General features: G+C 44.9%; 1 protein-coding gene across 4 annotated transcripts in view; it reads right to left on the bottom strand.

The window, feature by feature from the left end:
* Positions 1-14,199, bottom strand: part of MAP3K21 (mitogen-activated protein kinase kinase kinase 21) — a 211,103-nt gene that overhangs the window by 140,403 nt on the left and 56,501 nt on the right. The window lies entirely within an intron of this gene.

Raw genomic sequence — 14,199 nt, 5'->3', positions numbered from 1 at the left:
ACTTCCCAGGAGCATCCTGGACTGGTGTTGCAGGACTCCCAAGAAAGGAAATAACAGATAATACCAAGTTTCATCTTCCTCATTATCATGCTACTCCAATCCAGACCAGTGGGATGTACCCAAGCCCATTACAACACAGGTGGGAAGCAGACAGGGCTGCTCAGAGAATGCCTGCTCCAAGGCAGTGTCATCCTTGGCCTGAAAATGTAGTGCATAGCACGTATGAGAGAATGTAAAAACTAAGTGGTTGTCTTACAGATGTACTCTGGAGCAGGCACTGCAGATTCTTTCAAGAGGAAGCCTGAGCCCTCGTAAAATTGGTACAAAGCACCTCTGGAACCTGTTGACCCTTCAACAAAAGGATGAGGGGAATCATCTGTTTGATTATCTTGTCCAATGAGGATTCTAAAATTCCTCTCCCCATCAGGTCTACTGAATAAAGGACTATTGGTTAGCTGGAAAAGATTAGATATCAAATACCTGAAGGCGGCTCAAAAGAACTTTTAATAAATGGACTACACTTACTATCATATTGCCCTTTATGGGACACTGGAAGAGCTACTGCCTGTTTGACTGAAGGCAAAAATGACTTTAGATAAGGATTTAACAACTTTTTTATACCGGTATTCGTGGGTACATCATATCAGTTTACATAGAACTAAATGAAATACATAAAACAGGGGAGGGGGAAAGGGGAGCAGAGTGCGAAGGAGGAAAAGCAAAAGGGAGAAGCATAGAATAAAGAGAAAGTAATTAACAATTGAGGCGAACAGTAAACTGCATAATACACAAACCATGAAAAAGACATAATAAACTGTAATATACAAAATAAATGGGTATAAGACTTAATAGGGGGATAATAGCTAAAACCAGGATGGTACTGGTTAAAAGTGAACAACTCTGGGAAGAGAATAGGAAGGATCACTACAATTAAGGTCTGTAACTCTAGGCATAGGCCACTAAGGATACCACCTTTAATGGAATATTATTCAAGGACACATGATTAAGCATCTCAAAAGGAGGAGACAAGAGTTCTAAGAACCCAATTCAGATGCCATATGGGGCACCAGAGTGTAACAAACCACCGACCATGGGCCACATCCTATACCTCTTAGCCCCAGATGCAGCACAGGGTCCTGCGAGCTGCTGGAGTGGCTGGGCATGGCTCCCAGCATCGTGCACACCACGATATCTGGCTGCTCTGAATAGGCCCCACAGTAACACTAGTTTTATAAACAGCAGCTTCAGCTCCCGGTGGTACAGCAGTGGAAATCACCACTGCTGCAATGGAAAAAGAGGCCCAGTCGTCTGGGGGCCAGCACCTGAGCAACAGGTTCTCTTCCTGTGGTTCTTGCACTAGTAGTAGTTCTAGTTGCTGTCTCCTGGTTTTGATCTTCAACTCTGCTTCTGCTTGTCTGCCCTTACTGTTGTCTGCCCAACCAAGTCTACACCTTAAGATTCGGTATGGCCCCTTGGCCTGTCAGTCAGCATCCTCAGGGTCCACACCCCTAGCCTGTGGCACAGAGCCCCACAGGGAGGGCATTTTATTTATTTAAAATTAGCCGTTAAGCCTGTAACAGGCTACATTAAAAAAAAAATTTTGGTCCATTTCCTTCCCCCTCCCACCTCAGTCACTCCCCCCCCCCCCCTTCCCCCTCCCCTCAGTCACTCCCCCCCCTCCCCTCAGTCACTCCCCCTCTCTCAGCTCATTCACAACCCCTTCGGATGGCACAAACGGAAGATCTCTGGGGGAGGTCCTTCCCTCCCTCGCCGCCCCTCCCACTCCACTGCTCTTCGCTGCCGCCATGTTTTCAAAGAGCTGACGCTCTGCTCTGATAGACGTGTTCGCCTGCACATGCGCAGTAGAGCTGCTCTCTACTGCGCATTTGCGGCATGTCTGTCAAGCCTCATTTATCTAATAGATCTTTTTTATATTGCCTATACAATATATGGTAGGTCTAAGCAGTTTACATAAAACTAACATATATAATCATGAACAGGACAAAAATAAGAACAGTAAGGTAAAAATGATTACATAGTAAATTTTAAAAAAAGGCAAACTTTAAAATATAAATGCAAAAACCATCATTCCTGGGATTTGTTAAATACAGTAGATCATAAATAAGTTTTTACAGCCTTTTGAACTCTTTTGTATTGGGTAGAAGTCAGTGTGTCTGGTAATGAGTTTCATAATATTGGACCTGCCACCGAAAAGGCCAGTTTCCTAGTTGGATCTAACCTAGTTGTCTTAATGTGTGGAACTTGTAGATAATTTTTGTTAATGGAGCACAGATGACATGGAGGCTGATATAGTCGCAGTGAGGAACAAAGCCAAACATAACACTAACCCTTCCTGAATCTGATGTCTATACCATGAAATAGCTGCACCTGGGACCCCAAGGAATTAAGTGCTCAGCCCTTATCAAAAACCCTTTTTGCAAGAAGATCAGCAAGGTCAGTGGTATGCCACTCAACGAACAGCCAGAGATTTGAAAGCCGCCTTCAGCAGAAGTAGCTGCTGAAGTACATTCCTCTGAGCTAACACACCGAGTGTTAGGCTGATATGACGAAAAAAGGCCATGAGCAATCAATTTTTTTTTCTATTCTAGCAACTGAAGAATGTCAGTCTTGGAAACTTGTGATTTGCCAGATTCAATTGTGGGGGGATCCCCATAATCTAATCTGTTCAGGAAAACTTCCAGCCTGAGCACACACATTCTGGGGACCAACTATTCCTGTCAGAAGGTCAGTTTTAAATATGTGCTACCCTTGCAACATGAACTACTAACCACCACAGTAAGTTTTGTTCCACCCACCAAAGCTACCTGCTTGCCTTCTGAGCTATCATTGAACTTCAAGCATTCCCTTGGCCCATTCACATAAGCAATCATTAAAGCAGGAATCACAATTAGGCCGGTTCAATATCCTTGGCTTGAGGTTTGTTTATAGACCATGCTGCTTCTTCTTTGGACTATGGTGAGGCAGGGGGGAGGGGAACTGAATACACTTCAGTGCATTAGGCTTACATCTGATGTGACCACAATCAATCTGGGAGGATACAGATCCACTCCTTTGATAGACTTGTACCTGTTACCCAAGTCAAGCCATCCCTGATGGCATAGGAGACGCACCCCACACAGTGCTTTGACTGTGGAGACTAGTAAGACATATCTGAAACCACAGGTAAGCCTTGGCTCTAGGGAATTAGATCCAGAGAAGCCATCACAGAACCCAGGAACTGGTGATACTTCTGCACCATGGGGGACTCCACTGGATGTCTCCCTCCTGAGCTATTTACTGACTCTCACCTTAGTCAGGAAGTCACTGCCTACCCTGGAATCAAGACAAGTCCCCCAGGAAACCCAAAGACTGGGAGGGCACCAGACTTCCTGTGCAACCCACCACTCAGCCCAAGACTACGAAGACCTGAATCCCCTTAGATGAGGTAGACAGGCACTCCATAACCTTCAAAAGCCAAGGTAGAGAATGACGTAAGGATGTGATGTATCTTTCAGACCAGTATTTCCTAACCATCTCCTGGAGGCACACCTAACCAGTCATGTTTTCAGGATATCCACAATGAATATGCATGAGAGATTTGCGTACCCTGGGTTTCCAATGTATGTAAATCTCTCTTATGCAAGCAGAATATAAATCAAATAAATATTCACTGTGGCAATCCGTAAACTGGCTAGGTGTCCCTTCAGGCAAGAATTGAGAAACAATGCTTCAGACCCCGGAGTGATGGACTTTGCAATCGAGTCTGAAGAGCAGAAGTCGAAAGCAGAAATGCTTCTCTCAAATATAAAACACACAGGGACAAAGTGAACCTCTAGAGATCTTCCCACATGGGTATTCGACAGAAGTTTCTAAAAGGTCCAGGGAAACAAGGTACTCCTCATGCTTCACCACCAGACTAATGGAGTAAGGTTTCCAAACTGAAGAGGGCATCCCAAGACATCTGTAGACCTCCTCCTGAGGGAGGGAGCACCAGAATAGACTAGACTTTCTTTTGAAACCTCAAATAAGAATACCAACCTAAACCATGAGCAGTATGGGAAACAGCTATTAAACTGAAGCTTCTCTAAAACAGCCTTTACCACCCATTCTTGAAAGCTGACAAGCAGGAAACAATCAAGGTGTTATAACAAAGAAGTGGCAGCCTTTAGTGACCATCCCTCTACCTGTGACCAGAGCCACTAGCATGATGGGGCAAGGAATCAACTCATAGTATGGCACTGTAACCAGCTGCCTACCAGTATTGCCTTTTGAGAGGGTACCTGCCAGTCTGCCAAGGGCCAGATGAGTATGTGGAGAACTCCCTGTATGACAACTCTTGTCTTCATCACCCTATAAATGGGCTGATATCTGGACAGAGCACCACCTTCCCAGGCTGACTTCTTGATATCCCCAAGGCTGGCAGACACTATCCTCTGGGAATCTGTGAAACACTGGGATTCAGCCCTCTAAAAACTTGTCTAAACAATAACTTAAAAAGGGAATACTTAAGATGGACCTCAAACTTTGAACCTGCTGCTGTCTTGAAGTCCATGGCCAAATCCATGGTGTCAACTCAAATAAGCTAGAACAAACCCCTCTTTCTGGAATAACCTGAAGACTGAAAACCTCCTTTGGAGGAAAATTCTCCTTAATCCTGATTTTCCTAGGTACTATCCTCCACCGTGATCAGCTCTCCTGCTGGCCACAAGGGAATCTGGTGGAGGTGGCCTTCTAGAACAGCGGTTCTCAACCGGTGTGTCGCAACACCCTAGTGTGTCGCCAAGCACCGGCTGCTGTGTCGCATCCTCGGGGTCTCTCCCGCTGCTCTTTCTTCCCTGCTGCCGTTGCTGCTGGGCTATCAACACGTTCAAGCCCAGTGGGAACAGGCAGCAGTGCTAAAAAAAAGCTGTGGCACTTGTGGCTGGGCCTTTTCTTCTTCCCGCACCTGCTCCCCCACCCCCCGTGACCCGGAACAGGAAGTGAAACGCGGTGCGCGGGAAGGAGAAAGAGCCGTGCGGCGTGATAAAGTAGCAGCGGCGGCTGCAGCATCGGCCCCCGAGCAATTGAAGCAGACGGTAATCGGGAAAGGAGAGAGCAGCATGAGCCTCCCGCGGCCGATGGGATTCTTCTTTCTTGGCTTGCGGGGGCTGGAGGAGGCGGCTGCTGCAGCTACCATTTGTGCTCGGGGAGGGGCGGGGAAGAGGAAGTGAGTGAAAGAAGCAGCCAGCCTGCGTGTGATTGAGAGCATGTGTGTGAGAGAGAGAAACTGGTCAGAGAGCTGTTGTGTGTGTGTGTATATGTGAGAGACAATGAAAGTGACTGCTCAAGGAGATGACTGATGTGTATGTGAGAGTGTGAGACATTAGTCAGGGAGATGACTGATGTGTGTGTGAGAGAGAGAAAAAGCATTGAAGTGAGAAATCTGGGTATGTGAGAAAGCATGGGCGTAAGAAGCCTGCTGTTGGGGGGGGGGGGGGGGGGGATGTGTGTGAAAGAAAGCATGGGAGTGAGAAGCCTGATTATGTGAGAGAGCATTGGAGTGGGAAGTCTGTGTGTGTGTGCATGCATGAGAGAGAAAGACTGGTTGGTAAGGTGACGGTGTGTGTGTGTGTGAGAGAAAGACTGGTGTGTGTGAATGTAAGAGAAAGAATGTGATTCAGGGAATGAGAAGCCTGTGCACGTGGAGAGCGAGCACGGAAATGAGAGAGAGACTGGTGTGTGTGTGTGTAACAGAGAGAAAGTGATTATGGGAATGAGAAGCCTGTGCATGTGAAGAGAGTGAGCATGGGAGTGAGAAATCTGTGTGTGTGTGTGAGACACAGCATGGGAGGGAGAAGCCTGATTATGTGAGAGAGCGAGCATGGGAGTGGGAAGCCTGTGTGTGTGCATGCATGAGAGTGAGAGACTGGTTGGTAAGGTGTGTGTATGAGAGAAAGAGACTGGTGTGTGTGAATATGAGAGAAAGAATGTGATTCAGGGAATGAGAAGCCTGTGCAGTGGAGAGCGAGCACGGAAATGAGAGAGAGACTGGTGTGTGTGTGTGTATGTATGTGTGTGTAACAGAGAGAAAGTGATTATGGGAATGAGAAGCCTGTGCATGTGAAGAGAGTGAGGATGGGAGTGAGAACCTGGGTGTGTGTGAGACACAGCATGGGAGGGAGAAGCCTGTATATCTGAAAGAACATGGGAGTGGGAAGCCTGTGTGCGTGTATGAATGAGAGAGATCGGGTGACTGGTGTGTGTGTGTGTGTGTGTGTGTGTGTGTGTGTGTGTGTGTGTGTGAGAGAGAGAGAGAAAGTGATTATGGGAATGAGAAGCCTGTGCATGTGGAGAGAACAAGCATGGGAGTGAGAGACTGGTGAGTGTGTGAGAGACAGAGAAAGTGATTATGAGAGTGAGAAGCCCGTATAAGTAAGTAGAACACGGGAGTGGGAAGCCTGTGTGTGTGTATGGCATGAGAGAAACTGTTCAGGAAGGTGACTGGTGTGTGTGTCAAAGACTGTTTGGGAGATGATTGGTGTGTGAGAGACAGAAACTGGTCATGGGGCATGACTGGTATGGTGTGTGTGTGTGTGAGAGACATGGGCATTAAGGAAGAGGACCATGAGTATAGAGCTTAGCCTCTACTGCTGCGTGCTACGGCCTGCATGGAAGAGGAGTAGGAGAGCTGCTGGAGGGGGGTAAGTAAAGGTGGCTTTTTAAGTTTATTTTTCTTGACTGCCATTTTAATTATTTATTGTGTGATGTGTCTGCTTTTTTTGAAATATTTTATTGGTGTTTGGAGAATTTTTAATAGGTTTTATGAGTTTTTAATTGTTGGATGTTATTCTGTTCATAGCTGTTTTGAAACATTTATTCTGCTTATTAGTATAGTTTTACAATTATTTCTGTGTGGGGATCTATAGCTGCTTGCTAGCTCTGTTTTCCTAATAACCTAATAAGAGGTGTATTGGTTTTTAGGGCCTAATTTAATATTTATAGTGTTGCCATTTCATAGATAGGGAATACACTCAAACAGGAGCAACCCTAATACAGGTGTAACTGTGTGCGGATTAGTTTATGTGCATTACTACAGATCCTGGGAGTATATTAGGTCGGTTCTGTGTCTGTTACCGAGATGAGATATTTTACTAGCATGTAAGAGTTTTATCAGTCTTATTTGTTGTGTTTTCTCAAGAGGACATGCATTGGTAAGCAAGCTGCTGTCTTTTCATAAGTAGGGCTATTGAGCCTGGAAGTAGAAGGAGTTTGAGTTGCTGTTACTGAGATGACACCAGAACCAGAATATATTTTTTGTAAGGTGAATTGTATGAGGAATGTCATAATTCTGCTTTACATCCATTATTGTGGGTCAGGGGGGTTCCCGTGGATGCAAACTGTACTTTTACTTCTAGCCCCGTGATGATCATGGGTCAGGGTGTCACGCATGTGAGAACCATCTGTCAGGTGTGTCCCGACAGAAAAAAGGTTGAGAACCACTGTTCTAGAAGGCAGAGGTTCACTAGCCAGCCTAGGGTAGAAAGACACTACACCCCTGCATGGAAGAAAAGTCCCTAGGGAGAGGAAAGAAGAGTCCTACTAAGGCTCCTGGACTCCAATACTCAGGAAGTAGTTTCCCTTTCTTGTTTTTTGCCCACACCAAATATTTTAAGATCCAGGACTGAGAAAGGCTGAGACTGAAGCAGTCTGGGGAAGGAACAAGCAGTAGTTTTTACCAGGGGCCTGGGAACTCAAGCACACAAGGAATGAAATACTAAAACTGGCTTAAACTGAAGGCCTTCATAACACCTACAACACGAAGCCCTCTGAAAATAAGTCTTGTGCTGAACCTGCAGTCTCACTACATTCACATTGCCTTTGCACATATACCACATAAAGCAGTTTCTCTGCCAGAGGTCATCTGCTTGGCCTTGAGGGCCTGCTTGCAGCTTTGTAAAACTCTCTACCGCAGCTGGCTATATTTATATTTTTAATAAAAGCAGCTTTACTGTTGCTACTTAGCCCAGTCAGTCTAAAGGTAAGGGGAAAAAGTGTGGGGAGCAGAGCTTGAAGGAGAAGGGTGGGAGAGCCCATACGCTCATGTAGAGGGGGACCTGCCAAAGGCTTCTCTTTACCAGACCTCAAGTCTCAACCAGGCTCAGCTGGAGATCTAGGAGCTCCACAGTGTCCTGAGCCACCTGACAGGCCCTGCTCAACCAAACCCCGAAGGGAATCGGGGAGTCACTTACCAGACATCGCTCAGCCAGGCCCTAAAAAGGGAACATGAGAAGCACGATCCAGGCCCTGTACCATGACCAGAGCCACTAGCCTGATGGGGCAAGCAATCACTCACAGGCCCCAATGTGAACCGTGTGCTATGATTCAGACCCTGCTGAACCAAGTTCCAAAGAGAACCCTGGGAGCCATGATCCCAGCCTGCTCCACTAGGGGAACAATCAAAACATACTGCCCTAGAAGCTAAGAACCTGCTCCACCAGGTAAAATAGATTGCAAGATGTTGCCCTGGGAGCAAGCTTCACCAAGAATCGGGCCTGAAGGTCAGGTACCCGAGAGCCAAGGAAACCTATAAAATCAGTCCAGCATGTGTCCACCATTTTCTGGAGATAGAGAAATACAGGCTATTGCCTGTGCAGCACCATCCTCAAAAGGTATACTCTGATTCCATCCCCTAGTAGGCAGAGATAACCCACTAATCTGGACTAGGATAGCAAGATAAGGAAAAAGCATTGTGTGTAAAAATAGTCTGGCTGAAAAAAATTGTTCACAGCACATACTTTTAGCCACAATGAGAGGAGGCCTTCCCAACAGTGTTGTGGAAGGAGAAGGAAAAAGTACATACATTGCATTTTCAAATCTGTGTGTAGTATTCCAGCAAAAAACTCTTCCCATATAAAAACAGGAACAAACTGTACACATACTTTCTGCCCGCAATTTTCAAATTAAAGTATGCGCAGACTTTGCATCAAGCCAAGACATTTGAATATTGCCTCCTAAAAACAAAATTATGGAATAAAAAACCCAAGAAAGTAAAAACCATGCTTATGCATGATTTATTTATTTTTTGGGCTTTTCAAATGTGACCCTATTGAAAATTCTCACTTACTGGACTGAAGTAATTTTTAATCGGATGAAGTGGCAGGCCCATGCTTCATTTTTGTCATTCCCCATGCCCCCCCAATAACCTGAACCTAATCATCTTTTACAGGAATTATCATGCTCAGTTCAATTTTATATTTCTACACTCCAGCCAGAAACCTTACAGTCTGCAAATAAATTTTTGCTTAACATCCCAGCTGCTAAGTATCAGGCCGATACAGATGCGCGTTTTCCCTTACCCCTTATTCAGTAAGGGGAGGAAAACGCGCATCCAACCCGCGGCACATAATAGCGCCCTCAACATGCAAATGCATGTTGATGGCCCTATTAGGTATGCGCGTGGGATACAGAAAGTAAAATGTGCAGCCAAGCCGCATATTTTACTTTCAGAAATTAGCGCCGACCCAAAGGTCGGCGCTAATTTCTTCCAGCGCCAGGAAAGTGCACAGAAAAGCAGTAAAAACTGCTTTTCTGTGCACCCTCCGTCTTAATATCATAGCGATATTAAGTCGGAGGTCCCGAAAAGTAAAAAAAAAAAAAAAATAATAATAATTGAATTCGGCCAGCAGCTGTTGGGCCGAAAACCGGACGCTCAATTTTGCCGGCGTCCGGTTTCCGAGCCGTGGCTGTCAGCGGGCTCGAGAACAGACGCCGGCAAAATTGAGCATCGGCTGTCAAACCTGCTGACAGCCGCCGCTCCTGTCAAAAAGGAGGCGCTAGGGACGCGCTAGTGTCCCTAGCACCTTTTACCCGGATCTACCGCGTCACCTAATTTAAATAGAGAATCGCACGCACCGGCGAAGGGCCGATGCGTGCGCCGGGAGAGCGGGCGTTCGTCCGCTCTCCCGCGGACTTTACTGTATCGGCCCGTATGTTTATGTAGTTCATACGATACAGCCTTCGCTATAGCAGGCCCAGTGTATGGAACTCACTTTCTCTCACTATGCAAACTATCACTAGCGCTAAGGAGTTCCAAAAATACCCTGAAGACTTACTTAAACTGGCTCTCCAAATATAGCATGCTTATTCCTGTATTTTCACTCTAGCAGTTTTACAGCAGTTTTTTATTTTCTTTTGTTAGTTTTAGCTTCTTCACTTTTATGTGAATTATGTATGTTTTTATGTAATCTGCTCCGAACCATGGAGGGCAAGAGAAATACATTTAAATAAAATATTAAAAACAAAAATCATATTCAGACTACACAAAATATATTTCTTGCCCAACAGCAGGCAAGGATTGATACAAAATAGATCAGAGAGAATAGCTGCACAGTAGCAAAATATCACAGTTGCATAGTTTAGACACCCAGTACTTCAATATGAAAAAAAACAACATTGTGCAGGTCATTCCTTTATGAGAACGTTGTCAAAGTAGTCAAATCAGAAAACAGCCAAAGCATTTTCCACCATTCTGTGAAATGTGAAGATCCTCCTCCTCGAAATATCAGGCTTGAAGCCAGGGACACTAAACATTTGAGTCTATAAATAAGCAAATGGGTTTATAAAATTGAAGAGTTTTAACAATGTGTGGAATGTAGATATTGGCAGACAACTTTTTAGGTACACAGATTCGGATATAAAGATTCCTACCCAAGACACTAGAATTTTGCATCCTACCCCCCCAAACAAAAGATACAGCCCACAGATTCAGAAGAGTTGCAGAAAATCCTCAGTTTTCCTAGAAAATCATTTCCACTCTAATTTTCCACTTCAGTATTTTAGAGTTGATTTTCATGAACACACTTTTTGTGTGGGGGTGGAACAAGTAGGGATAAGTGGTTATGGTAGGATGACAAAGTTTAGTTAAAGATTCAATTATAGCTAAATATAAGCTATCAAAGTAACAGTGTTGAATTTTTTTTCTTAATTTATACATACATTTTATATACCGCCATTCAAATGAAGACCACAATGGTTTACAATAGTAACATACACACACTAAAGGTCAACAGATCAAGTCCCTGATTCACTAAGGGTTTTTCCACATAAACACAAAATGGGAGAAAAGCTTTAATGAATCTGGCCCCAAGACCGATAGAAATCTACATCTACTTAGATTTCCTTGTACAAAACTATCAGATAGGACAGCAGAATGTAATAGTTAAGTTCTATTTCATTGGTATTCATATATTATCAGTGAGTTGTCTTAGCATGCTTTATTTCTTTCATTGCTTATTATCTAGTATCTAATCTTAATGTGGTTCTATGCCTTCTGAAGTTTTTTTTTTTTTGTTTTTTGGTGTTTTTTTTTAAGTTCGGTAATGTGCATTTTAGAAACTTTCTATCTTGTATCAAACGTAACGTCTCACATAGGGAATTCCACATCTTTGGGCTCGCTATGGAAAATACACGTTCTGTTATTTATGACATATGTGTACTCTGCATTGCTGGAACAAAAGTCTATTAATACAAGGAGGAGTTTCCAAATCCTCTTAGGACAGTTTCAGTTGAGCGATTTTTCCTAAATCCAAATTGGTTTGGGTATAAGATAGAATATATAGGGACAGAGATATGTATAAATTGCTTCAAAATAAAAAAAAAAAGGTAGGGCTCATAATTAGTTCTCTAATCTTTATGCACCTATCAATTTATGATGCAACTCAGCAATCAAGATCACGAAACTACTCCTATGGTCTTTAATTTCCCTCTTCATTATTAATTGAAGATTCTTACAAATCAAAATGGCTATACCTGCTGATTTTGTGTTAGCAGAGGCAAATTTGACTCCCCCCCCCCCCCCCCCCCACCTTTTTAACTTCTGGTGCTCCAAATCACTTAAATGTGTCTCCTGAAGAAAGACCACATCCACTCTTCTTATTCAGAACAGCCAAAATCTTGGACCTCTTAATCACTGAGTTTATTCCACATACATTCCAAGATACCACCACCTTCACAGTATTAGAAAACATCATTTTACCCCAGCAATGTTAAGAGGCATGGTGTGTTTTGCTATCTACAATCTTTTGAGAGAGAATCTTCCTAGCATGGACAGTCTCATAAAATCCCGGCCCCACCACATACATGATTCTGAAGAAAGATACCAGCCCATTTCCTGTGCCATCTGTGAAATAAAAGAATTACCCTTCCCCCTCCTCCCCCCAACCCTAGTCCCTTTTACTAGTCAGCCTCATACAAAAACTACAGAGATCACATTCTATGCTAAGTCCTACTCCCCTTCCCCTTTAACAATAGAAAACTAACCAATACTACAAGGTAAATTGTTATAAAAGTGAGAATGATCCTACTCAGATTGTGCTATGATTCTAAATTACAAAAACAGCCAAGCATTAGCTTCTTTGGTTACAGACACCTAGGGGTAGATTTTATAATTTTGCGCAGGCGCGAACAAATGTACGCTGGATTTTATAAGATACGCGCGTAGCCACGCGTATCTTATAAAATCCGGGGTTGGCGCGCGCAAGGGGGTGCACATTTGTGCAACCTGAGCGCGCGCCGAGCGCAGCGCGCGCTGCCTGTTCCCTCCGAGGCCGCTCCGATTTTGGAGCGGCCTCGGAGGGAACTTTCCTTCGCCCTCCCCCCACCTTCCCCTCCCTAACCCACCCCCTCGGCCCTATCTAAACCCCCCCCCTTACCTTTGTTGCACGATTTACGACTTGTTAACTTCATGGAATGCGCCCTAGTCCTTCTATTATCCAAAAGTGTAAATAACAGATTCACATCTACTCGTTCAAGACCTCTCATGATTTTAAAGTGTTTCTTGCCTAAATATCAAGGGTTGAGTGGGTGGGAAAGACACTAGAATTAACTATTTCTAGTTTGCTTATTTTCTCAGACACACAAACTCTAAAGAATATATCCCACTATTTCACCTTTCTCCAAACTTTTATAAGTCCAAAGATTTCCCAAAGCTATACTTAACAATCCTCTTTAACCACCATGCTTTGACTCAAATTTAAACACCCTGACCTGGTAGAATAGAAGGGGATGCATTGAGTCAACCAATTTGCTAGCATCCGTTTAGTCACTGGTAGTACAGGAGCATTCAGGTTGAAGGAAAAAAAAAACTGGAATGTCTTGTATGTTAGTCCTTTGCTTATAGGAAGCTAACGCTCTTTTGCGATCCAACGTGTGCAGTAGGGTTTTCTTCAGGATGCATGTGGCTTGGGAAAGAAAGCTGGCAATATTATGGCTGGATTCAAATGAAAAACCAAAACTACCTTCCGAAGGAAGGATGGATGGGTCTAGAGTGACCTTGTCATGGTAGAATTGGAGGGAAGGAAAGTAATGAACTAGTGCTTGAAGCTCACTTAATTGCTGTGCTGAAGTTATTGCTATTAGGAATAATACCTTCCATGTGAGAAACTTCAATGAAGATGTTTGCGTCTACTCAAAAGGTGGGAGCATCAGCGCCTCCAAAACTATGTTTAAGTTCCAAGATACAGCTGGACATGAGGTCAGAGAAACAAGATATAAGGGGGTGCATGGATATGGAGGCTCCTTGAACAAAAGGATAGTATGCCGTTATGGCGCTGAGGTGTACCCTGATAGATGAAATCGCCACCCCAACAATGACAATATGGGGTAGATTTTCAAAGGGGTAAGCGCGTACCCCCCGAAAACCTACCCCAACCCCCCCTGCACGCGCCGAGCCTATTTTGCATAGGCTCGGCGGCGCGCGCAAGCCCCGGGACGCGCGTAAGTCCCGGGGCTTGCATGGAGGGGCGTGTCGGGGGCGCGCCGTGAGTGATGCAGCGTTTCGGGGACAGGCCGCGAGTGACGCAGCGTTTCGGAGGCGGCGCCTTGGGCGTGGTTTCGGCCCGGGAGCGTTCCAGGGGCGTGGCCGCAGCCTCCGGACCGGAACTCGGCAGCCGGCCCAGCAGGCGTAACTTTGCCAACAAAGGTAGGGGGGAGGGTGAAGGAAAGTTCCCTCCGAGGCCACTCCGATTTCAGAGCGGCCTCGGAGGGAATGGAGGCAGGCTGCGTGGCTCGGCACGCACAGGCTGCCGATTTTGGGCAGCCTTGCGTGCGCCGACCCCGGATTTTAATGGATACGCGCGTATCTATTGAAATCCTGCGTACTCTTGTTCGCGCCCACGCGAACAGAAGTACGCGCGTGCGCAGATTTATAAAATCTGCCTCTAA

The sequence above is a fragment of the Rhinatrema bivittatum genome, chromosome 3 (assembly GCF_901001135.1).
Source record: "Rhinatrema bivittatum chromosome 3, aRhiBiv1.1, whole genome shotgun sequence".
NCBI classification, from domain to species: Eukaryota; Metazoa; Chordata; class Amphibia; order Gymnophiona; family Rhinatrematidae; genus Rhinatrema; species Rhinatrema bivittatum.
Note: the sequence above shows the minus strand (reverse complement) of the source record. Positions and strands in the feature narration are given on the sequence as shown.